At 32.0% G+C, this 27,756-nt stretch overlaps 1 protein-coding gene across 1 annotated transcript in view; it reads right to left on the reverse strand.

The window, feature by feature from the left end:
- The window catches only part of KLHL1 (kelch like family member 1), a 553,989-nt gene that overhangs the window by 34,749 nt on the left and 491,484 nt on the right, over window positions 1-27,756 (reverse strand). The window lies entirely within an intron of this gene.

The raw sequence follows: 27,756 nt of genomic DNA on the forward strand, positions 1-27,756 counted from the left end.
AAATTATAAGCTTTTATTGTAGTAATGCAAAACAACTGTTTTTAGATTGGTTTTCTCTTTTATTTCAACTTTAACAAATCCATGCTTCATTATAGAAAATGAATAACTTGTATGACTCTAGGCAAGTCATTTAACCCCAATTGCCTTAGCAAAAAAAAAAAAAAAAAAAAAAAAGAAAATGAATAACATTTACTTAATCTACAATTCCCTTTTTAAGATCTTTTTTATTCCTCCTAAAAATTAATTAAGCTATATTGCAGCAATATATTGTTAATTCTTTTTTTTTTTTTTTTGGGGGGGGGTGTTTGCTGAGGCAATTGGAGTTAAGGGAATTGGTCAGAATCACACAGTTAGGAAGTATTAAGTGTCTGAGGTCAGATTTAAACTCAGGTCCTCCTGACTTCAGGACTAGTGATCTATCTACTGTGTCACCTACCCGCTTCCCCCCTTTTTTTAATTACTCAGAACATCTTAATGGATTTAAAGCATGCTAGTGTAAAGATTTTAAGGTAGTACAATTGGATTGACCAGTTCTACTACAGTGAAAATTATGGTACTTTTTTTACAGTAGTGATTTCAATTTATTTTTTTTCTCACTACCCCAATATACATCCTAAAAAGATAAATAGAGACATAAAACTAAATACAAATAGGAATAAGGAGTATGGATAACAGGGAAAAATGATTTTTGCTCCAAGAAATGTTTATATACATATATATGCATATATATATGTGTGTGTGAATATATATACATATATACACACTTATGTACATATTATATATTTACATAAGATATATTTCAAAATAGAAAATAGTTAAGAAAATCATATAATTTTCCAATAATCAATGGCATATTTATCAAAAGTAGAGTCAGTGCTCTACTACTTTTCTCTACAAAAGTAAAATATTTTCAGATGAGGACACAGGATTACAAAAAAGCTCAGTTTAGTGAAAGTTTAGATTTTTTGGAGACATCAAGAAGTCATGCTATTGGATGCAAATAATATTTGCACACATAAATGCACACATAAATATTGGGAGTGCAGAATTATCAGAATTATCAGAAATTATCAGAAAAAGATAATCTCAAAGATTGCCAGAAAAGGTCTGTTTCAATTGGAAATGGGAGGGAGGCAGCCAGAGCAAATAGCTTAGTATAAACACCAGTAACAGAAAGCACAGAGTCTCCAGGCAGTGCAGACTTCACATGGAAAAGAATCTGTGGAGAGGAAACAGACCAGAAAAGGTCTGTTTCAATTGGAAATGGAAGGGAGACAGCAAAACACAAGCAGCTGAGCACAAATGGCAATACAGACAGAGGAGAATCTACAGGGAGGAATTTACAGCCAGCAGTGCTGGAGACTCTGCCCTGGCTGCAAGCAGTAGAACAGCAGAGAAGTTATAAAACTTCCAACACAAACACAAAAGGTGAAGAGTGAACCTCTAAGGGCCAGAGTCTCACAGGACCTGGTCATGCCCACCCAGCACAGGGAATGAGTCAGCACTGACTCAGTTCAGAAGCTGTCCCATTCACAGAGGAAGACACTGCTTGTAGAGGAAGTTTGAAAAATCTCTCCTGCCCTAACAGCAGACCTTAACTTTGTTTAAAAAATGAGTAACAAAGTAAAGAGAACTCTGATGATAGACAGCTTTTATGGTGAAAGAGAACAGATATCAAATCCTAAGGAGACTAAAGACAGACTGTCTCCAGATGAAATCCCAAAAGGTGATATAACCTGATCCCCATCACACAAGGGTCGCCTAGAAGAAATTAAAAAGGATCTTAAAAGAGGGCTAGAAGAAAAATTGGGAAAGGAAATGAGAACTTTGCAAGAGGGTTTGGAAAAGGCATATAACTCATTAAAAGATAGATTTGATAAAATGGAAAAAGAAAATAACTCCCAGAAAAATGTGTGAAACACAAAAAGAAAATAACTCCTTAAAAACAGAATTTGTGAAATGAAAAAAATAATAATTCCTTACAAAACAGAATGTGTGAAATGGAAAAAAAATTCCATAGAACAAAACAACTCACTTAAAAATTCAAATGGAGAAATAAAAAAAGAAGTTAAAAAGTAAATGAAGAAAATAATTCACTAAAATTCAGAACTAAACAAATGGAAATGAATAACTCAATGAGACAACAAGAATCAGTCAAGCAAAACCAAAAAAAAAAAAAAAATGAAAAACAGAAAAAGTGTAAAATAGATAATTGGGAAAACAACTGACTTGGAAAACAGAAGTAGTAGAGACAATCTAAGGATTATTGGACTCCTTGAAATACATGATGAAAAAAAGAGCCTAGATGCTATTTTTTCATGAAATCATCAAAGAGAACTGCCCCAATGACATAGAATCACGAGATAAAATGACCATTGAAAGAATTAACCAAACACCTCCTGAAAGAGACCCCAAAATTAAAACCCCAAGCAAGATCATTGCTAAATTTCAGAATCAGACCAAGGAAAAAATATTATAAGCAACTAGAAAGAAACAATTCAAATTCTGAGAAGCCACAATAAGGATTACTGAGGACCTAGCAGCTTCCACTTTAAAGTTTAGAAGGGCCTGGAATCTGATATTCTGAAAGGTGAAGGACTTTGGAATGTAGCCAAGAATAAATTACCTGCTAAACTGAGCATTTTCTTTCAGGGAAGATTCAATGAAACTGGTGAATTCCCTTTATTTTTAATGAAAAGACCAGAGTAAAACAAAAAATTTTACCTCCAAATATAAAACTCAAGAGGAGCATAAAAATGTAAAAAGAAAAAAAAATTCTTGAGAACTATTTCTGTTATGGGTGTTATGGGCCAGAACTCTGAACTTGAAACAAAGGATTCTTACAAGGTACTAAGTCAGTGGAATTGATAGAGACAATAGTTATCTAATTTAGCATGGTTCAGTATGATTGATTTAATCCTACAAGGAGATGTTATGGACAGAACTTGAAACAAAGTACTAAGTGGGATTGAGGAGACAATGTTTAAATCTATTTTAGCATTGATTTAATCCTACAACAAATAATGGTTTCCTAGTGATATAATTATTGGTTTGTACTCAGTGTACAGCATATAAGCAAGAAGCTCTCAGGACCAGAAAAGGACAAGTGCACTAGAAGCTCTCGGAGGCCGAGACAGATTCATTCCATCTTCCACCTTTGTTGTGGCTGAAGGCTGAAGCACAAACCCTTAGAAGTCAGGGAGATTCAGAAGCCAGAGAAGGCAGGCGGGGAGCTCAAGTTCTCAGAACCAAGGCCAGACTGAAAGGCTCTCCAGAAAGCTGCCCAGTCTCAGGAAGGAGATAATAAAGGATATGGACTATAAGAAAGCTAACTGGACCACAGTAAAGGAGATAAGAATTGGAAAGAGACAATAAAGGATTTGGACTTTAATCCCTGGCTAGACTTGTGGTGATAACTGAACTGAAACAAAAGCTGCCTCCAGAGAATCCCAAGAAAACCCCAACAAGAGAATATTACATTTTAAAGAGAATATTACAGTGGGTATACACAGAGAATACATGTATAATCTGATTTTACTGTTATAACATTAAAAAGAAACTAGAGATGGAAAGGGAATTGTAAAAGAAAAAAGGAGAAAGGGGAAGTAAAATGAGGGAAATTCCATCTCAGGAAAAGGCAAAGAAAACCTATTATAATTGAGGGAAAGAAGGGATGATATCAAATCTTGTGTGAATCTTACTCTCATCAGATTTAGCTCAAAGAAAGAATATTAGAAATATTTGGTTTCACTGAGAAACTTCTTTCACCTTGTAGAAAAGTGGGAGGGGAAAGGAGAAAAGGGAATTAGAAGGGAAAACAGAAATCATAGGGAAAAGTTTTAAGTAAGGGGGAGGGTCTCTAAAGGAGGAGAACTGCTTGAGGCCAGTAGTACTCATAAGTTAAATACTGGGGAGGAGGAAAAGGAGAAAAGGAAAGAGAAAAGTAGAAGTTGGGGTTAATAAGTTGGCAGGAAATATAGAATTACAAGTTTTAACTGTAAATCTGAATGGAGTGAACTCTTCCATAAAATGCAAGTGGATAGCAGACTGGATTAAAAGCCAGAATCCTACAATATGTTGTTTACAAGAAATACATTTAAAGCAGAGCAATACATATAGAGTAAAGGTAAAAGGCTGGAGCAGAATCTATTATGCTTTAGGTGAAGTAGAAAAAAAAGCAGGGGTAGTTATTCTGATTTCAGAACTAGCAAAAGCAAAAAATGTTCTGATTAAAAGATATAAGGAAGGAAACTATATCTTGCTAAAGGGTATCATAGATTATGAAGCAATATCAATATTAAACATATATGCACCAAGTGATGTAGAAACTAAATTCCTAAAGGAGAAGTTGAATGTTGCAAGAAGAAATAGACATCAAAACTATAATAGTCAGAGATTTCACCCTTGCTATCTCAAAACTAGATAAATCAAACCACATAATAAATAAGAACAAAGTTAAAGAGGTAAATAGACTACTCGAAAAGCTAGATATGATAGATCTTTGGAGAAAATCCAATGGAGACAGAAAAGAGTATACTTTCTTCTCAGTGGTTCATAGAATCTATACAAAAATTGACCTATACAAAAACCTATACAAAAATATATTAATGCATCAAATTCAGAAAGGCAAAAAAAATAAAAGCTTTTTTTTCAGATCACAATAAAAATTACATTCAATAAAAGGCCAGGGGAAAATAGACCAAAAAGTAATTGGAAACTAAATAATTTCATCCTAAAGAATGGATGGGTGAAACAGCAAATCATAGACACAACCAATAATTTCATTCAAGAGAATAACAATAATGAGATGACATACTGATATTTGTGGGATGCAGCCAGAGTGGTAAGAAGGGGAAATTTTATATCTCTAAATGCTTACTTGCATAAAATAGAGAAAGAGAAGTTCAGTGAATTGGGTTTGCAAATAAAAAAGCTAGAAAAAGAACAAATTAAAAAACTCCAATCAAATACCAAACCTGAAATTCTAAAAATAAAACAAGAGATCAATAAAATTAAAACTAAAAAAAAAAAAAAAAACTATTGGATTAATAAATAAAACTAAGAGTTGGTTTTATAAAAAAAAACAACAAAATACATAAACCTTTAGTTAATTTGATTAGAAAAAGGAAAGAGAAAAATCAAATTGTTAGTCTCAAAAATGAAAAGTGAGAACTATTTACCAATGAAAAGGGAATTAGAGCAATTATTAGGAGTTGCTTTGCCCAACTTTATTCCAATATATTTGATAAACCAAGGAAAATGGAGGAATATCTGCAAAAATATAGATTGCCCAGATTAACAGAAGAGGAAATAAATTACTTAGTCTCCTTTTAGAAAAAGAAATAGAACAAGCTATTTATCAGCCCCCTAAGAAAAAATTCCCAGGATTAGATGGATTTACATGTGAATTGTACCAAAAATTTAAAGAACAATTAATTCCAATACTATCTAAACTATTTGAAAAATAGGGATGAAGGACTCCTCCCAAATCCCTTTGAAGACACAGACTGGTACTAATGCCTAAACCAGATAGGATGAAAACAGAGAGGGAAAATTATAGACCAATCTCCCTAATGAATATTGATAGAAAAATCTTAAATAAAATGTTAGCAAAAGAGATTACAGGATAATACACCACAACCAAGTAGGATTTATACTAGGAATACAGGGCTGGTTCAATATTAGGAAAACTATTAGCATAATTGACTATATCAATAACCAAATTAACAAAAAACATATGATTATCTTAATAGATGCAGAAAAAGTATTTTATAAAATCCAAAACCCATTCCTAATAAAAACACTAGAGAGTATAGAAATAAACTGATTTTTCCTAAAAACAGTCAGTAGCATCTATTTAAAACCATGAGCAAGCACCATATATAATTGGGATAAACTGGAACCATTTCCAGTAAGATCAGGAGTGAAACAAGGTTGGCCACTATTACCATTACTATTTAATATTGTATTAGAAATGCTAGTTTTGGCAATAAGAGAAGAAAAAGAGATTAAAGGAATTAGAGTAGGTAATGAAGAAACCAAATTATTACTCTTTATAGATGATATGATGGTATACTTATAGAATCCTAGAGAATCAACTAAACACCTATTAGAAGCAATCCACAATTTCAAAGGAATTAATGAAGAGAAAAACAAATGAAGGTGGCCAACTGTACCAGATCTAAAAGTATATTATAAAACAGTGGTCATTAAAACCATTTGGTACTGATTAAGCAATAGAGCAGTTGATCAATGAAATCTGTTAAGTTCATAGAACAAAATAGTCAATGACTATAGCCATCTAGTGTTTCACAAACCCAGTGACCCCAGCTTTTGGGATAAGAATTCACTATTTGATAAAAACTTCTGGGAAAATTAGAAACTAGTATGGCAGAAAGTAGGCATAGACTCACACCTAACATCATATACAAAGATAAGGCTGAAATGGGTTCATGATCTAAACATAAAAAATGGTATTATAAACAAATTAGAAGAACATAGGATAGTTTACCTCTCAGTTTTGTGGAGGAGGAAGGAATTTGTGACCAAAGGATAACTAGAGATCATTACTTATCACACAATAAATAATTTTGATTATATTAAGTTAAAAAAATTTTTTACAAACAAAATCAATGCAGATCAGATTAGAAGGGAAGCAATAAACTGAGAAAAACATTTTTACTTCCAAAAGATCTGATAAAGGCCTCATTTCTAAAATATATTGAGAATTAACTCAAATTTATAGTAGTTTAAACAATGCTCCAATTGATAAAGGATCAAAGGGTATAAACAGACAATTTTTAGATGATTAAATTGAAACTATTTTTGCCACATGAAAAGGTGCTTCAAATCACTATTGACCAGAGAAATGCAAATTAAAATAACTCTGAAATACCACTACACATCTGTCAGATTGGCTAAGATGGTAGGAAAAGATAATGACGAATGTTGGAGGAGATGTAGGAAAACTGATACATTGTTGGTGGAACTGTGAATGGATATAACCATTCTGGAGAGCAGTTTGGAAATTTGCTCAAAAAGTTATCAAACTGTGCATATCCTTTAATCCAGCAGTGTTTCTACTGGGATTATACCCCAAAGAGGTCTTAAAAGAAAGAAAGGGACCCACATGTGCAAAAATGTTTGTGGCATTTCTTTTTGTAGTTGCAAGAAACTGGAAACTGAGTATATGCCCATCAATTGGAGAATAGCTGAATATGTTATGGTATATGAATGTTATGGAATATTATTGTTCTATAAGAAATGATCAGCATTCTCACTCTCTGTTGTTATTTGCTGGAATTTTGTTTTCTTTCTCAGTTTTTCTTTTCTTTTGTTCTTGGTCTGATTTTTCTTGTACAGTAAGATAACTGTATAAATATGTATACATATATTGGATTTAGCATGTATTTCAACATATTTAACATGTTTTAGATCACCTGCCAGGTAGGGGAGATGTTGGGGGAAGGAGCAGAAAAATTGGACCAAAAGGTTTTGCAAGGGTCAGTGTTGGAAAAATTACCCTTTTCTATGCTTTGTAAATAAAAAGCCTTAATTTTTTAAAAAATGATCTTCCAAGCCATTTGTCAGATCTTATAAAAAGTTCATTAAAGTGTGATGTGGTCTTCTTCAAAATTTCTATTACTTTTTCCAGGTAAAAGAAGTATTTTTTTCTAACTAACTAACTAACAGTATTATTAAGCTCCTTTTCCCATCTCTACATAAGATTTTTTAATTAAGGGGATTTCATTAAATTCCTCATTATTTTCTAAAATGGAGAATCACTTGTAAGCTCTTTGTTCTTCTTTCCTACCCAGTTATCTATCATTTCCAGAAAGTTATTATATTTTTAAAATTGTTGCTGAAACTATTAAACTTTTGCTAATGTTTTCATATATAAAATATAAGGAAACATTGATCATTTTGTCTAGTGAATTGCAATCATTTTGCTAATGTTGACCCCATACTTACTTTGTCATTATTTTATAATGTACACTAAAGCCAGGCCTGTTCAATAGACAATATTAGTCACTCTTAGCTAGTTCTACCTAAAGCATTTCAAAATATCAAGCATTCTGGATAAGAATCTTCAAATTAAAGGGGCTAAAATATTATATCCATGATATTCACTATGTGTCATTGATTATTGAGATACAGGAACAGAAGTATCACAGATCTTGCAATTCAGATCATTAAAATGACTGTGAATAAATTGGAACAAGTGAATATAATGAGAAATATCCATTTTAGCCAACTATCTTGTCAGTTGTGTATAGTCCAAGTCTTATTCCTCCCACTGTGCTCTAGTAGTAGAATGTTTTCCTTAATTTGTTTCGATGACAATTTTATGTCAGTATTCTCCCTAAATAGACAAATACATAACCATTTTCCCAAAGAAAATTAAATCACCGGTCTGCCTTGAATCTATTCTGTGAGAGCTTTAAAAAAGTCTTGATTAACTACAGTTCAATTCCTATAGACATGTAACAAGGATTATTTCAGTTCTTTAGTATTTCCCAAGATAAAAATATTTCCATCGCCCTTAGTATTAATTTTCCACATATATTGCTTATTATGTTGGCTCTTAACTACTTGTCTTCCTTTGAACACAGTGAAGTTAACCAATAGGAACATTATAAAGTCCAAGAATTTGGTAATTTAGGCTACAAAAGCTCCCAGCAGTGAAACAATTATTCACATGGTAGCTTTTATCATCTTAAACACTCCATGAATTCTGACCTGAAATTATTTCCATGTTTCATTGAAATTGAAGATGTGTTGAACATCAGCATCAAGGAAGTACATTATAATCTCTAAATCTTCAGTAAATGCTTAAGTTTTGACAAATCTAATGTAATTAGAGCTCCCATGTCACATTAAATTTCTTTTCTGTTTACTAAAGGGGTAATGCCCAAGCATTTTGCAATGGTTATTTATAAATATGTTATAATGATCTATTAATGAGGCTTATCAGCAGGTTGGTTCTGAAGGGATGATTTGATCACAAAACCTCAACTACCACTTATCAAGCCATAAAGGAGCTTTTTGTATAACACAGTCAATATTTAACAATGGATTCTTGAAGAACTGAATTCAGTAATAATAATAATAAGCTATGTTAATGCTTTAACAAAAGACCAACAATTCAAGAGCAATTTTCTTTGGTATTCTAGGACCTATGCTTTTATTGGGGTAGAAATTCTCTTTAATAATGCAGAAAGTAATTACCATATAATTTAGTTTATGATCTTTAGTTTGCTCTAGCAAAGCTTTTGTTAACTAGATCTATGATTTTTACTGACAAAGGGAACTTCTAAGTTAAGAAACTCCTTTTATCAATAAAGGTTTACATTTACTAGGCAATTCTGAGTTCTTGTAAGTAGCCTAGGGCAATGTGGATCTTTGTTTAATCCAGAGTTGAGAAATTAAACTTGAATCCAAACCTTTCTGGCTTCAAGGGTATTTCTCTATCAACCACCTATATCATGTTTCATTTTTTTAAGGCAAAATACTTCTGCAAATCTAGTTAATTAGGTTCTTAGATTATGGACACATAGTCCATGTGTTTCCATTTTAATGGAAACTTCAAGAACTCTAGTACCACAGTTTTCAACAACTCAAGATCAGCTCCATGGCAGGATAAAATAACTGAACATGACTTTCAGTAAAGGACCACCAAATTATCTGATCTAAATTAATACTGAAAACACTACCCTAATACTGTTTTTGTTTGTTTTTATTATTCTTTTTTATGTTGGCAAAAGCAATATGTTAATGCATATATGCTTATTCATGCAAAATAATTACTAGCAATCTGCTGAAGGTGATGAGTATTAGTCAACAAACAAGCATTTATTGAGTACTTACTATGTCTTTGATACTATGATAGCTATCACAGATAAAAAGAAAAAAATCTCAACACAAAAGAATTTTTCATTTTGTGATGGTGATGGCAAAGGATACTATCAAAAGACATATTACATAAAATGCAAAGTTTTATAAAATAAATATAATGCAATTGAAGGGAATACTAGTAGCTGAAAAATCAGGAAAAGAAGAATTTAATAATTGAAGGTTAAATATCTCAAAATATAAGGCCACACAGTCCTCTTTGTAGTGGCCAGAAACTGGAAACTGAGTAGATGCTCATCAAGTGGAGAATGAATAAATTGTGGCATATGAATATTATGGAATATTATTGTTCTGTAAGAAATGACCAGCAGCATGATTTCAGAAAAGCCTGGAGAATCTTACATGAACTGATGCTAAGTGAAATGAGCAGGACCAGGAGATCATTATATACTTCAAGAACAATACTATATGATGACCAATTCTGAGGCACGTGGACCTTTTCAACAATGAGATAAACCAAATCAGTTCCAATAGAGCAGTAATAGAATTTAACCAGCTACACCCAGCGAAAGAACTCTGGGACATGACAATGAACCACTACATAGAATTCTCAATCCCTCTATTTTTGCCCTCCTGTATTTTTGATTTCAAAGTCTGATTCTTTTTGTACAGCAAAATAACTGTATGGATATGTATACATATATTGTTTTTAACTTATACTCTAACATATTTAACATGCATTGGTCAACCTGCAATCTGGGGAAGGGGTGGGGGGGAAGAAGGGGAAAAGTTGGAACAAAAGGTTTTGCAACTGTCAATGCTGAAAAATTATCCATGCATATATCTTGTAAATAAAAAGCTATAATAAACAATATATATGTCACATTTTGAGGAAAAATCATATGCTGCTCTTTCATATGAATAGAGGGTCAGACCACCATGAAATTGTCATGGAAGAAAAAAGTGTGAAAGGTTGTCATGGAAAAAAAAAAAACACTATCTGGTAGATTCCTAACTTAACTACTATAAACTCTAAAATTTAGAAGTAGAGCAGAGTTAGCAATCAAAATTTAAAGGAAATAAAGAACTCATGTTTATTGAACAGATGGAAACAATGGAGTTTGGTACCTAGTTATCTAGTTAAGTTCATTTGATTGTTTTTCAGTCATGTCTGGCTCTTCATAACCCCATTTGAGATTTAAGTGATAATCCAAGCTCACATAACAAACATCTGAGGTCAAATTTGAACTCTCTTTTTCCACTGAGTCACTTCACTGACTTAGGAGCTAGATTTTTTTTTTTTTATTAAATAAACTATTTGCTGAATGTCAATTATCTGTTATTTATAGTAGTTTAGGAACCCAGAAAAAATTTACAATCCAACATAAAATGACTTAGTACATAAAAGAATATCTTAGGTTATGATTATAAAATATAATATTAAAATAATAGTAATCTCTTTCCCCTAGTTCATTGGTATAACTTATATTGGGAGAGATTACTATCCTACCCTGCAGGAGAGATGACATGGTGCTGATGGGAGACAAGAACTTCAATTCTCAGCCAATCTCTCTCTGGGGACTCATCATTCAAATGCTCCTGCCTTCCAACTTTAAGAAAAAACAGTGAAAAAGTTAATCCCATTCTAGATTGCTGAAAGAAAAGATTCTGCAAAGACATTAAAGTAGCCGGCTGTGTCCATCATAACCCTATTCATAGTTTGGTACTCCAGAGACTCTGAGGAGTTTCCCTTTGGGTAAGATCTAGGACACTCTCTTTTTTGAGTTGAGTCTAGTATATATTCTGCCAAGTATAAATTGCTGATTTCTATTTTACTACTATTTGGATAAGTAGGCTTTTTCCCCCCCTTCTATTTTCTATGTATCTTCACTATGGAAGATAGGAAAGGAGTCAAACCTTAGAAATAGTTTGGAATCCTTTCCTCTCCCCCCCTTCCCCAAGAACTGAAAAAGCAATCTAAAGTTATATGGAATACAAGGATATCACTGAAAGTTATAACATTTAAGGGAATGGATTGATACACATTAAGCCTAATAACTCCTTTTCCTGAGGAGAGCAGAATTCCCTCTTGACCCAAGTTCCTACTTTCCTCTCCTGGTAGGAATGAGTATCTCCCTTGGAAAATGGAAGGGAGAAAATAGGCTAGTGATATCTGTTCTGCCTTCTTCAAGCCACACACAATGGTAAGTTCCTTACAATATATGAACCCCAGTCTCTCCATGTAAGGTTCATCATCCTCTTATTACACAACTATTGAATCATATTAGTGATTTTGATTTGTATTAAAAATAATCCTGACATAATTTCCTTTAGAATTCTCCACAGGCAGAGACAAGAAGGCAGAGTAAAGGCAGGAACTCACTTGAGTTCTCCTCCAAAGTCCTCCAAATACCTTTAAATAATGAACCAAATGAATTTTAAAGTGTCAGAACCCACCAAAAAATGGGAATTCAACAAATTTCTAGCCAAAGACAATTTGGGAAGTCAACAGAAAAGGTATGTTGGACTTGAATGGGACTGGTACACAGTCCTGGTGCAGGTTACAAAATATAGGATGCTCTAGGGTATGAGGGAAGTATCACAAGGATTAAGGATACAGAAAAGAAAATCATAAGGAACATAATATAAATTAATCTATTTACATTCATACATGGGAGGATGACACATGTAACTCATAAGAGCTTTCTCATTTTAATGGCACTTAGAAGGAGTAAATATAAACAGAGGGTATGATTGTGAATTACATATGAAGGAATAATATATAAAAAATAAAATTAATAGGCAAGAGAGGAATATACTTTTTTGTATTCTTAAATTTTATTCTATTAAACATTTCTGAATTACATTTTAATATAGTTCCCATGCTTGGGATTTTTAGGCTTTGAGTTTGACACTAAAATGATGCAAGTAGCAGAGCCAGTATTAGGTGAGAGGGGAATATACTGAGTAAAATGAAGAGGAGAAGTGGAATGGTATAAATTATCTGCTCTAAAAAGGGCAAGGAAAAAAAAAACTTTTGCAGTGGAAGAGGGAATGAGAGAACAATATTCTCATCAGAACTGGCTGTACATACTTAAGTGGACATAGAATCTATCTTATAGAAAATTAGGAGGGATAAGAGGATACAGAAGGGAGGAGGGTGATTGAAGAGAAGGCAATTGGAGGAGGAGGTGTTCAAAAGTAAAACACTTTTGAAAAGGGATAGAGTGAAAAGAGAGAGAGAATAGAATAAACAGTAATAATAATTATGAAAAGCATTTTAAGCACATTTCTCTGTTGAAGACCTTATTTCTCAAATGTATAGGTAAATGAGTCAAATTTATTTTTTTAAAAAAAGATCAATTCCTCAATTGATAAAAGACCAAAATATATGATCTATTCCCAAAAGGCCATAAAAATCATGGGTATTTTTGACCTAACAATATCATTCCTAGGCATGTATTTCAAAAGAAATTTTAAAAAAGAAAAATACCTATATGTACAAAAATATTTGTAGCAGTTCTTTTCTCAAGGCAAAGAATTGGAAAATGAGGAGATGCTCATCAATAGGGGAATGGCTGAATAAACTGTGATATGTTACTATGATGGAATACTATTGTTCTATAAGAAATGATAAGCAGGATGTCCTCCATGATCTGAGAAAAGTGAAATGTACTGTGTACAAAACAATAGCAATGTTGTGGGATGATCCACTGTGAATGACTTGGCTATTCTCAGAAATACAATGATCCAAGACTATTCTGAAGGACTTATGATGAAAAATGCTATCTATATCCAGAGAAAGAACTTATTGTGTCTGAATATAGATCAAAGCTTTTGCATCTGAATACAGAATGGAGATTTTTTTTTGGGGGGGAGAAACCTATGTTTTCTTTTACAACATGACTTTTATAGAAATGTTTTGACTAACTTTATATATTCCTTCTAATGCATGGTGGGGCGGATAATAACCCAATTGATGGGGAGTGAGGAAGGGAGAGTATATGGAACTCAAAAGTTTTAAAAACAAATGTAAAAATTTTTATATGTAACTGGGAAAAATAAAATTTTAAAAATACAATTTTATTAATTATCTTGTTGCCTATACTATCTAAATGTAGTTACTGTGAAACTGCAATTTTTAATCAACAAAGATAAAGACTTTTCTAATGAGCTCTCCAAAAGCACAATTACATCAGCAGAGAATTTTGACAATTATCCATGTTTGGTCAAACAGTTTTTCCACTTTGGCAGAAAATGCATCTCAGCATGATGGTGAAGATACTTTTTGCTCCTTGCATAAAACCATGGAAAGCATTAATGAATTGTTTAGAACAGCCTGTCCTTGCATCCTTAGAGATGGTAGTGTGATAATCAAATTATTAATATAAAAACAGTGTGTCTGTGTGAATATACTGCTTTTATATTATATATAATATATATAGTGTGTGTGTGTACATATACATATGTGTATGTATGCCTAAATAAATAGAGTAAAATCTTGCTAATGTTATCTAATTGAGTGAAAGGCAGTTTCAGTTAAATTCTCACTGAGTAGGAAGCTAGAAAGGACCTAATTAAGGTTGGAGCCCATTTATAGCTCATATATATGATGCCAAGAGAGTTCACAAATACCATGGTGAAATTATAGATTATTTGGGGAGAAAAAAGAAATTTTCTTACTCTCAGGTACATACAACATTCAGAATTAGAGTATTAAGAAATCACAGAGATTAGTGCTTCTAATGTGCCAAACAGCAATCCAAACAATTTCCTTCAAGTAATATTCCCTTTGGATTATATTACAACATAGTTACTATTATTTTTTTTAGATAAAATGAGAAGTTCTTTGAATATATAATAGTATTAACCATTTTTATCTTTTTATTTATTTAGTACTTTTCCCCAGTTATACTCAAAACATTTTTTACATTAGTTTTTAAAATTTTTGAGTTCTAGTTTCTCTCCCTTATCCCCACCCACAATTAAAAAACCACTTGTGAAATTATGCAAAGCATTTCCATAAAAGTCAAGTTATAGGAAAAAAAAAACAGGTCTCTCATCCTAATGAAAATAAAAACCCTCAAGAAAAGTTAAGTTAAAAAGAGAGAGAGCTAGAGGGAGAAGGAGAGAGTAGTACCTGTTTTAATGATCAAAATCAATTATTAGTAATTATTATTTTCTCACTTAAAAGAATGCAAGTGGTTTAGAAACAAGAAAAGAGAAGGGAATAAATATTTAAATATGTCTAAGGTTATGTGTCAGGTACTTTGCTAAGTATTTTATAAATATTGATCCTATCAATTACTTGAGGTAAATAATGCTATTATCTCCAATTTACAGATGGAAAAACTATGTCAGAGGGGGGAGATGGGGAGACTTGTTCAAGTTTCTACAGCTACTAAGCATATGAGGCTGAATTCATATTTTTCTGACTCCAGCCCCAGTTTTCTATGCATTATACCATCATCCAATTTAACTTTATATGTAAAGAAAAATTTGGATGCTTGGGGAAAGTGAAATTTCAATTACAATAATTACTAACCATTCACAAATTCTTTAAGTTTATAAAAATGTATCTCATTTACATATTTAAGTCAATTAATCAAATAAGAATGGTTCAAGTACCAACTATATTCTAATTATTGAGGTTAAGTCTTTTCCAAAAAAACTTCATAATTGTATCTAGAAAAATAACACATATACATAAAAATACATTTAAAATATCTACAGAGTAAATGCTGGATGTCCCAATAGCCTTAGTGCAGTTTTAAACTATTTCGAAAACACTGTGTGTGCCTGTGTCATATAACATATAATATATAAATATATGTGTCTATATATATACATATTAATAAATAAATTTAAAATATCTATAAAATAAATGCAGAATGTCCCAAAAGTCTTAGAGCAGTTTTCAGCTATTTCAAATTAAAAGTTTTTTGGAATATCTTCTGGAAGATATTTGTGGTATAAGAGAATGAGATAATTTCAGATAAGGGGATCCAGAAAGAATTCATAGAAAGTGGGACTTGGGCTAAGTAATGGAGAAAGCTGAAGCTTCAGATGTTATTTAAAAGCTAAAGTTTCAAAACTTCATGTTTCTGAGGCAAATGCAATAGTAAGGATTAGCAATTAGATGTTCTTGTTGAATCCTGACTGTTACTGGGGATGAGGGGAGAATAGGGAAGGAAAGGAGAAAAAAATCTGTTATTATTCAAATACTTAGTAATTTTTTGTTGTAAAAATCAAACCTAAAAAATCAAATATTTAAGAAATTGGAGTAATTGCAGTATATTAACACACCAATTTATCTCAGTAGCCTGTTATATATAAACTGTGGTTTGAATCAACTACAAGATTTCTGGGGCAGTTCAGTAGCACAGTGATAGAATGTTCAACCTGGAATCAGAAAGACAAGATCAACTCTAATCTTTGACACTTACTAACTATGATCCTGGACAAATCATTTAACACTCTGTCTCAGTTTCCTCATCTGTAAAATGAGCTAGTGAAGGAAATGACACATCATTCCATAATCTTTGTCAAGAAAACCCTAAATGGCATCACAAAGAACTGGGCACCACTGAAATGATTGCTACCAAATCACTGATTTACAAATTTGTTAGAAATAATTAGAGTATAATGGTTAATACTTAAATCCCAAGCTCAAACCATTCATTAGTTTCCAATGGCCCTTTATGTAAAATATGTCATTCCTACTTTGACTTTTATATTGTGGCTCTAACTAATCTTTTCAGGCTTGTTTTACATTATTCCTTTTTACATACTCTATGTCTGGCCAAATGGGCATATTTGCTCTTCCTTAAACTTAGTGTTGTATATTTCAACTGTGCCTTTGCATAAGCTGTTTTTCATGTTTGAAGTGATTTTTCTTGTCATCTCAATGCTTAAAAATTCCTATTTTCTTTCAAGACTTAGCTCAGGTACTACTTCCTAGAGAAGTCTTACTGGAATTTCTTAGCTATTATGGCTCCCTCCTTCTCCTGAATTTTAGCATGTCCACATGTAGCTGTTTCCAGGTTGAATTCCACCACAATATAATATCTTACTAGGTGAAACTTTTTTTAAAAATTTTATATTTATGTACCTCGCACACAATAAGGTGCTTTACACACAATAATCACTGAATACATTTTTGTCAAATGGAATAGAATATATCTTTGAAGAATCAGGTGATCTACAGAAGTAAATTTTCTAGAAAAGAGAGGCTTTATTTTTGGTTTCAAAAAAACTTTATCAAATATAGTCTTCTTATAATTTTAGGTAGCATCTTTCTGAAATGCATTAAATATTTTGCCTTTCCTATTTAAATAACATTTCAACTCCTTTTACTGTGTCTTTGCATGATCTCATAACTGAGAGGGCTAGGGTTGTGTTTTACAAAATTTGACTCCAAATTTCTATGTTTTTTGAAATCTTGATTTTGCTTTTAATGATTTCTAATAGTTCATTTTCTCTGTCCAACTGCCAGCAACTGCTTTTTGATGCTCCTTGTATTGTTAGCAGAGAATTTGGCCATGTTATTTATTAACCTCTGTTCCTTTGTGAGCTAGAAAACTTAGCTAACTAACACTTGTTAGAATTGATTCTACAATATAAGTAGGTATATTCTCTTGAAGCATTGAGGTGCTGTGATGAATAAGGTGCAAGAATATTAGTGAATTACCCTTTGGCTATTATGAAATTTTTTCTCCTTATTTCTTGGCTGCATTCCATTTGGTTTAGGTTGCCAGATAAGTAAATGGCCTCCAGATACTTGATTTTGTCTGGCACTTTACAGTTTTCAAAGTACTTTAATATCCATTATCTCACTGGAGTCTTACAAGAATCTCATGAGGTAGACAGAGCTATTATACCAATTTACAAATGGGTAATATGAATTTTAAAGAAGTTAAGTGATTTTTCCCAAGGTCACATGGAGAGTAAATGGTAAAGCTGGAACTAGAATCAATGTCTTTGTCATGTAGTTCAGAGACATTTTTTCTCTATCTTATGCTGCTATATGCATTATGCTTTCCAAATATTTCTGAAATTGTCTTTTTCAAATCAGTTTAATAAACAAAAGATTTTGCTCAAATAACGTTTTGGTCATGTATACTTATTGTGTATAGAATTTATATTTTAATATATTTAACATCTACTGGTCATCCTGCCATCTAGGGGAGGGGGTGGGGGGATAAGAGGTGAAAAACTGGAACAAGAGGTTTGGCAATTGTTAATGCTGTAAAGCTACCCATGCATATATCCTGTAAATAAAAGGCTATTAAATTAAAAAAAAAAAGATTTTGCTCTTCAGAGAAACACAAACATGACAAAGTATTCTCAGACATATTTAAATGTAAATTTAAAATAGCTATATAAACAGAATTAAATAAATACATATAATTTTTTTATACTTTATCTTTTAACCTTCATTAAAATTTTGCATCTGTGTTTTACAACCTACTATGAAAGGTCATTGGAATATTTAGGACGCTAACAAAAAATCTAAGGGAAAAAGTAAAAGCTAGAATAATTATCTTTATTTCAAAGGTCCAAAGACTTCTAGGTAATAGTTAATGTTATTTTAAATTCAAATTATTATTCAATCTTTTACTGAAATGAATATTATAGAAAAGAAATACATTGGTGTAGAATAGTAATAACTTTTGAATGGAAGACATCAAGCATGGCTAAGTGCATTTTCTCTTTTTGATGCATGAGGATTACCTACATTAAGTGCCTATTCAATGAAATGAAAATATGACTTTAATTTTCAGTTCTCTGAAAAGAACTTACATTGCATTTGTAATCACATTTTACATTATCAAAAAAACATTTTATATAAGAATAAAAGAACATTTTTATTTGTTTTGAGATTTATTCAAATAAAGCAAAGGAATTTTCATCAATGGAACTAAAAAGATATATACTGTTATCTATCCAGAGTTATGTATATTTGAATGCTTCAAATAATTTTGAAAGTGAAAGTTTACCCTAAAAATGTTATGCTAATATTTCTAGGTAGGGCTGCCTTTTAGGACATAATTATATAGAGAGGACTAATTGAAGTTGATCAATTGTTTCATAAACTGTATTTTTAAAAGTGTTATTGTGATATTGATTATTATTAAGCGATACACAATTATCATTCTAGTTCTCTGTGTCTTGAAAATGTCTTCTTTTGTTATCTAAACACTTATTTGAAACATAACCTTTGCTATAAATTTTCTTTAGTGAAAAGTTGACTTTTAAAAAAAATGGCAATATGGCTTTTGTATGAAAAAAAAGTACAATAATCATGGCATAATAAAAAGAGCAGTGAACTTAAAGACAACAGACCTGAGTTATAGGTCATAGTTTTAGAAAGGACTTCATAAGCCAGTTTATTCAACTTTGTTGCTTTAGAATTGAGAAATTTGAGGACCGGTAATATCAAGTGATTTGTCCAATGTAATGTAAGAGGTGAAATTTGAACTTAGTTCCTCTGATTTCAGTTCAATTGAATTCTTGCTTTAGCACTTGATAGCTGCTTGATTTTTGGAAAAATCATTTAAACTCTGCCTCTCTACTTACTCATTAACTGAAATATATTTAAATGATTTGTAATGGAAATTCTAGTTGTGAAACTTCCTCTACCATGTCAAATAAAAACCTGTAGATTATATCCTAGGGAGGGGCCTGAATGTTTGTGAATTGTTCATGGAACTCTTCATTTATGGTAATCATTTCTGTGTGGCCCATTTTGATCATATTGCTTTTTCCATTCAATATACTCACTAAAATCCATCTGTGGATAAGGTGTATCCAAGACAGTGAAGAAGAAGAACAATAATATATGTACATTACCTGGGAAAGGGCTAGTTTTCCTTTTATGTAGTCTTACAGAGTCATTTTCACACAGATTATGTAAGAAACGATTATAAGGAGTTACCTTGAGGAAAATGATGATGATATTTTTTTATTGATCCTTTGGTTGTCTCTATTTTTCATGAATCATTATAGATAAGAAAAATTAATGGTTAATCACTTTGGGAAGAAGTTAGTTCACTGGCATCTTAATGGGACTTTTTCTCATCAGAACAAATAAGTTTATTATGGTTTTTCTGTCAGTCAACCTGGTATCCAGTAACATCTTGTAAAAAAGACAACTTGATATATAGTAGAAAGAGTTTTGGATTTGGAGTTGGAAGACATAGATTCAAATGTTCTTCTATTTATTGGTTCTAGGTTCTATAAACTGAGAGAGGTTGTATTTGGTGATCTCCAAGTAGCTTTCATTTCTAAATCTAGTATCTTAAATTCATTTGGAAGAAAAAAAAAAAAGCTCAAAATTATCAAGGGAATTAATGGGGAAAGTGCAAAGAACAGTTGCCTCACTATACCAAATCTAAAACTATGTTATAAAATGTCAGTCATCGAAACCATTTGGAACTAGCTAAGAAATAGAGTAGTATAGAAATTAGGTGCACAAGACACAATAGTGAATGAGAGAGGGGAGGTAAGGAAAGGAGGGAGAAAAATTTGGAACTCAATGTCTTAAATATGGTTGTTGAAAATTATCTTTACATATATTTGGAAAAATAAAATATTGTTGAGAAAAAATAAAGCTAGCATCTTTTGACTGAGTTTAATATCTGTGGATACTCAGTAACTGAAATAATCAGGACTAAATAATTAGAATCAATTACAAAATTACCCATTGACAAACCACAGAAAAGGGCTATGATCTATATGACCTATTGTCTGGAGCTTGAAGAAGATGCCAATAATTTACAATCTGAACTCTGAAACAAAAAATTAAAAAGCAGGGTCTTTTGACCAACAAACTCAGAAATGTCCTTTTCCTGCATATTCTTAAGGTTTTTTTCCCCTTCTTCAGCCTCTAAAAGATGCTTTCCTGTCCAGGCAATAGCTACAGGAAAGACTAAACTAGTAACTTCTCAAATGCTAGTTCGGTGGCAAAACAGAGCAAAGCATTCATGCACAGGCATTTGTTTGACCTGATTATCTAAGTTTGTTAATCATTGTAACTTATGTGACTTATTGAAAATAAAACTTCCCATGCCTATTGTACATGCCCAGTTATACCACTTATAGCATCATGTTTTCTTTAGCAACTAACCAAGGAATAAATGAAAAAACTAGACAGATCTTCCTGAATAGACTGTTCATGAAGTGAACAGTGAGAGGAATGCTGAAATTAAGTGTCACAACAGGCAATCATATGTTTATTGTATTGTATTACAATTGTAAATACAATTGTATTTATTGTATTACAATGTAAATTGTATTTATTGTATTGTATTGTATTGTATTACATACTTTATTGTATTGTAAATTGTATTTATTGTAATACAATTGTTTTGTATTATTGTACTTTATTGTATTATATTGTATTAAGATTCAAAAATCTTAAATGAGATGCTAAGGTTTTCATATTATTTTTCTATTCATTTTCATAAGAATTTATGCCAACATAGACATCTATCTATATGAGACAAGCTCTCGGTCTCTCTGTCTCTGTCTCTCTCTCTATCTCCATCTCTCTGTCTCTATCTCTATATACATATATATATATATATATATATATATATATATATATATATATAATTTTTTTTAGTATTATGCATAGTTTCAAAATTAAAGGACCGACCTCAAAATCAGAAAGACCCAAGTTCAAATCTCACTTTTGATATATACTGATAGTATTCTCAGTCAAGTAACTTAATCTATCAGTGCCCCAGGTGAATATAAGACTGACCTGCAGAACAATTGTAGATCCACCAAGGTGAGAGTGTGTTCTCGCAATATCAGTTTTCTACACTGATAAATTCAAAGGTCTAAATAAAAGCATTTTTTTTTGTCTTTATGGAACTTGGAAGTATGTCAAAATTGAAGAAAAATATTTTCAGAAATTGATTTACTTTTTTTTTTCAGTAGATACCATCAGAAATTCAACTCACTGCTTTCAGTCATGAATCAGAGAATAGTTAATAAGTTCCCTCATAATTAATTCAAACTCTAAAGCAGCATTTTCTGATTTCACTAGTTTAACTAAGAAAAAAAGGCTTTCCCAGGAGAAAAAAATTATGATAGAAAGTTCCAGGAAGAATATAACATACACAGGGGTTATGAAAAATAATTCAGAAAACATCACATCTGCAGAGGTGGAAATAAAAACCCAATGGATGCTACAAGGTGATATTAAGACAATTTTCTGCTCTGTAGCTGCAGTAAAAGGTTACTTAGTATTGACAATATTTCTCAGGATTCACAGAGTAAAAGCAGTTAGAACTTAACATAAAGAATGATATAACTATACTATTGTTGAGATAATCTTATCTTACTAAAAACTATGATATAAAACTGAAATAAATATTATGACTGAAAATACAAAAAAAAATGTGATCTAAGAGAGGGAAAAAAAAAGTAAATACTTTCCAATACTTCCTATTACTATTCCCTCTTTAACATTATAATTAATGGATTGTAACATTTGTTATATGCAATAGTAGTGGATGATATTAATGACTAAGTAATCAATAAAGAGAATAGATTTCTCATCTTGTATTTTTATCAATTTTTGAGTTTATAATTTCTCATTAATAATCTATATGGTAAAATGCTACTTTACATATTAAACTTTTCAATTATTTCTGAGAAAGAATTCAGGAAAAATGTCAATGGCATGTTTAAGTATTTACTAGAAGAAATGTGAATACATTTTCTTTTGCAACTGTTATGTATTTTCATATAAACATTTATTAAATAGGATGTAAGTTCAAGATAATACAACAAATAAGTCCACTGTTAATGTTATTTAAATAATCAATATACAGCACATATATTTAAAATAACAATTAATGTTTGAAATGTAATGTACTTTGTAATTCTACTATCTATTTAGTGAGTCATTCAAATCTCTTTTACATTTATACATTAATCTTAAAATCTTATATGTACATTGACCATCTACAACATTTCTTTTCTAAAAAGCCTCATGATTCCTATACTGATTAACTCTAACTCTGACAGAATATTTAAATTCAGTTCACACATCCTAGAGTAAACCAATCTGATCTCTGATATCATCCTACTTTATTCCCTTCCTTAAGTTCTTCATATACTTCTTTATTATAAGATGTAATTGAACCTAACTGATATTCTTTCATGTTCTATCTTTAATAGCTAACCATTAAGATCTACTACTTAAATATTTTAAAAGTTGCTCCTTTAGAGTGGGGTAAAACCCTACTGACTTGCCGTTCATGACCTGCTAAATGTCACCTTTGGTAATACCCAGCACTGATTTCCTCTGTTCTTGCTACAAGGATGCTAACCTTCCCTGGAGATTGTCACAAAATTAAGTTGACTTCACCTTATTTAAATTCTTGACACAAAATCTTAGCTGAGCTATTGCTGATGCATGATAATCTTTCCACTTTGCCCTGTTGACTCACATCTCTTTTCCCAAATTGACTATTTAAATGACTTCTTTTACTTTTTTTTTTTCTTCTGTGACTAGAATCAAGAGAAAAGGTGAAAATGCTGAGAACTCATGGGGAACAAAAGAGATAACCAACACAGAATGGTTTTAATCTTTTCAGTGGAATACATGAGTAGATCCCAGGTCATGTCATCTTTTTTTTTTTTCTGAGTAAGGGCAGTCCTTGATGCCTCTGATCTCACTTGAAATCTGACATGTCTTCTGATAAATTATTATACTAGTCTTTATAAAATGAGTATTAATTATTATTTTTTTCAATCAGCAATATTCTGCCTTCTGTTCCTTTTCTTTAAGCAAAAAAAAAAAAAAAGGAAATGAAACCACTATTCAACACAGGGGTAGTCATACCATATTGACTATATCTAAAAGGACCTTTAAATGTAAATACAATGTAAATATGCACACAAATTTACATACATACATATTACATAATACTGCATATTTTTTTAAATGTGAACTTGTATCATGTAGAATTATGCCACAACTCAAGACAGTAAAACAAGTGGATTATATTTACAAACACACATATGAAAAAAGAAAGGGGCAGAGAGACAGAAATCTCTTTGTATTTGTGTGTGTATATGTGTGTGTGTGTCTTTCTAATTGTATATATTTTATTTCTCCGACAAAATAATCCATATGAGCCAACAATATTTAAACATGATCCAGGACACATTCAAAATTTTTGCTTCTATATATACTTTAAAACATTAAGTACAACCTAAACTGTGTTTTTGTTACATACATACAAAAGAAAAACTATTAAATGCAGAAAGTTTTATTTTAAACTATACCATTTAAATTGAATAGTTACCCTTTCCAGTGAGTGGAGTTTTTATTATCTCTTCCAGAAAATCTTTTCTATAATTTCTTCATTTTATTTTTGCCTGGCTTTACTATAAAACATTTTTATATTCTCCATTTTAATATCCTTATTAGGGAATGAGTTTGGGAAAAAAACAGTGCCCCCTGAGAATACCACACATCTACTTGTATTATATTTCATATATATATACATATATACAAATCTATGCCTTATTCTTCACTCTGATTCTGTATTATGAAGTGTATATAGCATGTGTTATCACTAATACTCTGTAACTATGATTAGTTCTTAATGCTCAGCAGTATTTGTAGGCTATCTTTCCTTCCCTTTTCATTCTTCTTTTAAGATAATTACAATATAATAGAACCATTGCCAAGCTAATTGTTGCTCAATCTTTCAGTCTTATTTACTCTAGTCTAACTCTAACACCTGATGGACCAAAATCAATCAATACAATCCATGGGTGGGTTTTTTGGTTTGTTTATTTTTTTATTAAAGCTTTTTATTTTCAAAACATATACATAGGTAGTTTTCAACATTCACCCTTCCAAAAATCTAGTGTTCCAAATTTTTTTCCTCCTTTACCCCCATCTCCTCCCCTAGACAGCAAGTAATGCAATATATGTTAAACATGTGCATTTCTTCTATACATATTTCCACAATTATCGTGGTGCATAAGAAAAATCAGATCAAAAAGGAAAAAATGAGAAAGAAAACAAAATGCAAGCAAACAATATCAAAAAAAGTGAAAATACTAGGTTGTGGTCCACACTCAATCCCCATAATCCTTTCTTAGGGTAGAGATGGCTCTCTCCCTCACCTCCCTCAGCCTTGGAACTGACAAGAATCAAGTCACTGTTGAAAAGAGCCATGTCCATTTGAATTGATTGTTGTATAATGTTGATGTTGCTGTGTACAATGATTTAGTTCTATTCACTTCACTTAGCCTCAGTTCATACAAGTCTCTCCAAGTCTCTTTGAAATCATCCTGCTGATCGGTTCTTATAGAACCATACTCAATGGAGAATACTTAGGTATGGGGGAAGCCAAAAAAACAAAAAAACAAAAAAAAAAAAACCCATAGTCAAGGGTTTGCGATGTCTTGTTCAAGCAACAGCAAGGAGTAGTCACTGGATTACAGAATATGTTGGGATTGGGGAGAAGGTGTAAGAAGATTGTAAAAGTGGAGAAGAGTTAGGTAATGTGAGGCCTGAATGTCAAACTGAGGGTTTTAAATTTGTTCCTGTAATGGGAAGTCAGTGGACTTCATGGGTGAGTGTGTGTGTGTGTATTTGTGTTAGAAAGGTGGGATAATAGATATGAGATGACACAGTAATACTTGCACTTTAGAAAGATAATTTTGTGAACTGAGGGGGAGTCATTCCATGGGTATTTTTCTTTAGACTACAATTTGGTCTAAAAAGGTGGAACTGACACCCCATTCCATTCTTGGTGATCTATGCCAAACTGATGCTGTATGCTTCTAAACTTGCTCATTGCTTGGTACAAACTTTTTCTCCTGGAATGCCAGATTCTTCCTTCTGTACTCTTATCTGTGACATCAAAATAGGTAGAGAGCAACAATTCTGCAGAGTTTGCACAGATTTCTATACCCTGCATGTGATCTCTGTCTTTGCAGAGTTTAGGACCTCATCTTGCACCTGGTGCATTGAATCTTCCTACTAAGTATTGGGAACAAAAGATTTTAATTTAAATTTAATTAAATTTAAATTAAAAAAGTATGCTAGTCCCTGCTCTCAGGGACTTTACATTTTGAAGAGGAGAGATAAAACATTTAGGGATTGAGTTTGGAGAAGGGAGCTCCCCTTTGTCTGGGGAGTTATTTGTTATTGTTCTTTGTCCCTAACCATGACTGCAGGGAGGTGAAGTCATTGCAAACAAGTTAATTGGATTTAAGTGATGGAGTTCTGTACAAAAGCACCAGCCTCACTTTTTCTCTGGGCCATTTGGATCCAGTGACTGGAGAAGACTCTGGATCCAGTCAGTGGGAGAATTTAGCCTTTTTAAACTAGGATCTTTAAGAGGTTTCAGTTTGACTAGGGCAACCATTCATTCAGTGATTAGAGTTAGCAATGGCCTTTTTTACATAGTTAAAAAATCTATTTGAAAGCAGAAGACATTCAGGATTTCTGCTTAAAATAGAAACAATTGCTCTTTACAAGGAAGGAAGGAAGAAAGGGAGAGAGGGAGGGAGGGAGGAAGGAGAAAAATACAGAGATGGAGAGATAGAGAAAAAGAAAGATAGAGACAGATACAGAGAGGGAGAAACAGAAACAGAGCAGAGAGAGACAATGACAGAGAGAGACAGACAGACAGACATGGAGAAAGACAGAGACAGAGAGAAAGGGACAGAAACAAAAAAAGACAGAGACAGAGAGCCAGCAGTGTTGCTTGGTCTTCAGTGGGATAGCTCTTACTCACACAGGCTGATGTTTGTTCTTCATTCTCAAGCATGACCATGACATCAGGAGGTGATGCTAGGACATGCAAATAACTTCAGTTTAAGTGAGGGAGCTGTCCAAAGTCCCTGACCTTACTCCTTCATCTGGGAAATCACAGCCATTGGGAACAATATTAGACAAGAAATTGTCATTCTCCTTCCAGTAACAATGATAGAATTAATTGGATTACTCTTGCCAGAAAGAAATAAGTGAAAAATCGTGGGTCCGAAAATGGAAGGACAGATGACCAAATGCCCAGGCTGTACCCCAGTTATTTCCTGTTAAACGGTCAGATGGAATATGAAGAATGGATCAAAGCTAGGTTTGGCAAACTAAGGCCTGAGGGCCAAACCTGTTTGTGTGTAACCTACAAGCTGAGAACAGTATTGATGATTTCATCGGTATAGGAAATCAGCAGAAGGAAGAACATTTTGCCAATTCAGTTCTACAAATGCTCTGAATTTCATTATCAAAAGCTGAATAAGTAAATTAAAAGGGTCATGAAAGGTCACATAATCAGCCAGTCAGTGCTTGTCTCTAGGTCTTACTGACTCTCAATGCAATTCTCTGTGCAATAAACTATGCTGCCTTTTTACCATCAAGAAACTAATGGGAAAAGTCCTTTTGATATTATACAATTATTTCCTTGTAGAAATTGTATATGATGTTCACCAATAGTTTTTTTAAAGTTCCATCATTGAAATATGACCAAATGTCCTTTGCTTATATAATAATAAATTTGCAGCTATGCATAGCTCTTAAATTTATACCATTGTGCTTCCTTATGCATTAAAACATGAGAATGAATTGATTATTTAATATTTATTTTTCTATGACAAAAAGAAAATATCTTGATATGATTCAGAAGGAAATGGAATTATTTTACATTAGTTTCTTCTGAACTCCCAAATGAATGTAGATAATTTTGCCTAGAATGTGGGAAATGAATCCTGATTTGTTGGTATAAGTGGATTCTTGCTCACATTAAAGGAAATGCTCCAGACCAGTATTCTTCCATTGCAAAATAGCAAGGTGACATAGGAGACATTATTACATTTCACATTTATATAGAGAGATGCCCACTCATGTTGAATCTTGCTGCT

This window comes from Sarcophilus harrisii, chromosome 3, assembly GCF_902635505.1.
Source record: "Sarcophilus harrisii chromosome 3, mSarHar1.11, whole genome shotgun sequence".
In the NCBI taxonomy this organism is placed as follows: Eukaryota; Metazoa; Chordata; class Mammalia; order Dasyuromorphia; family Dasyuridae; genus Sarcophilus; species Sarcophilus harrisii.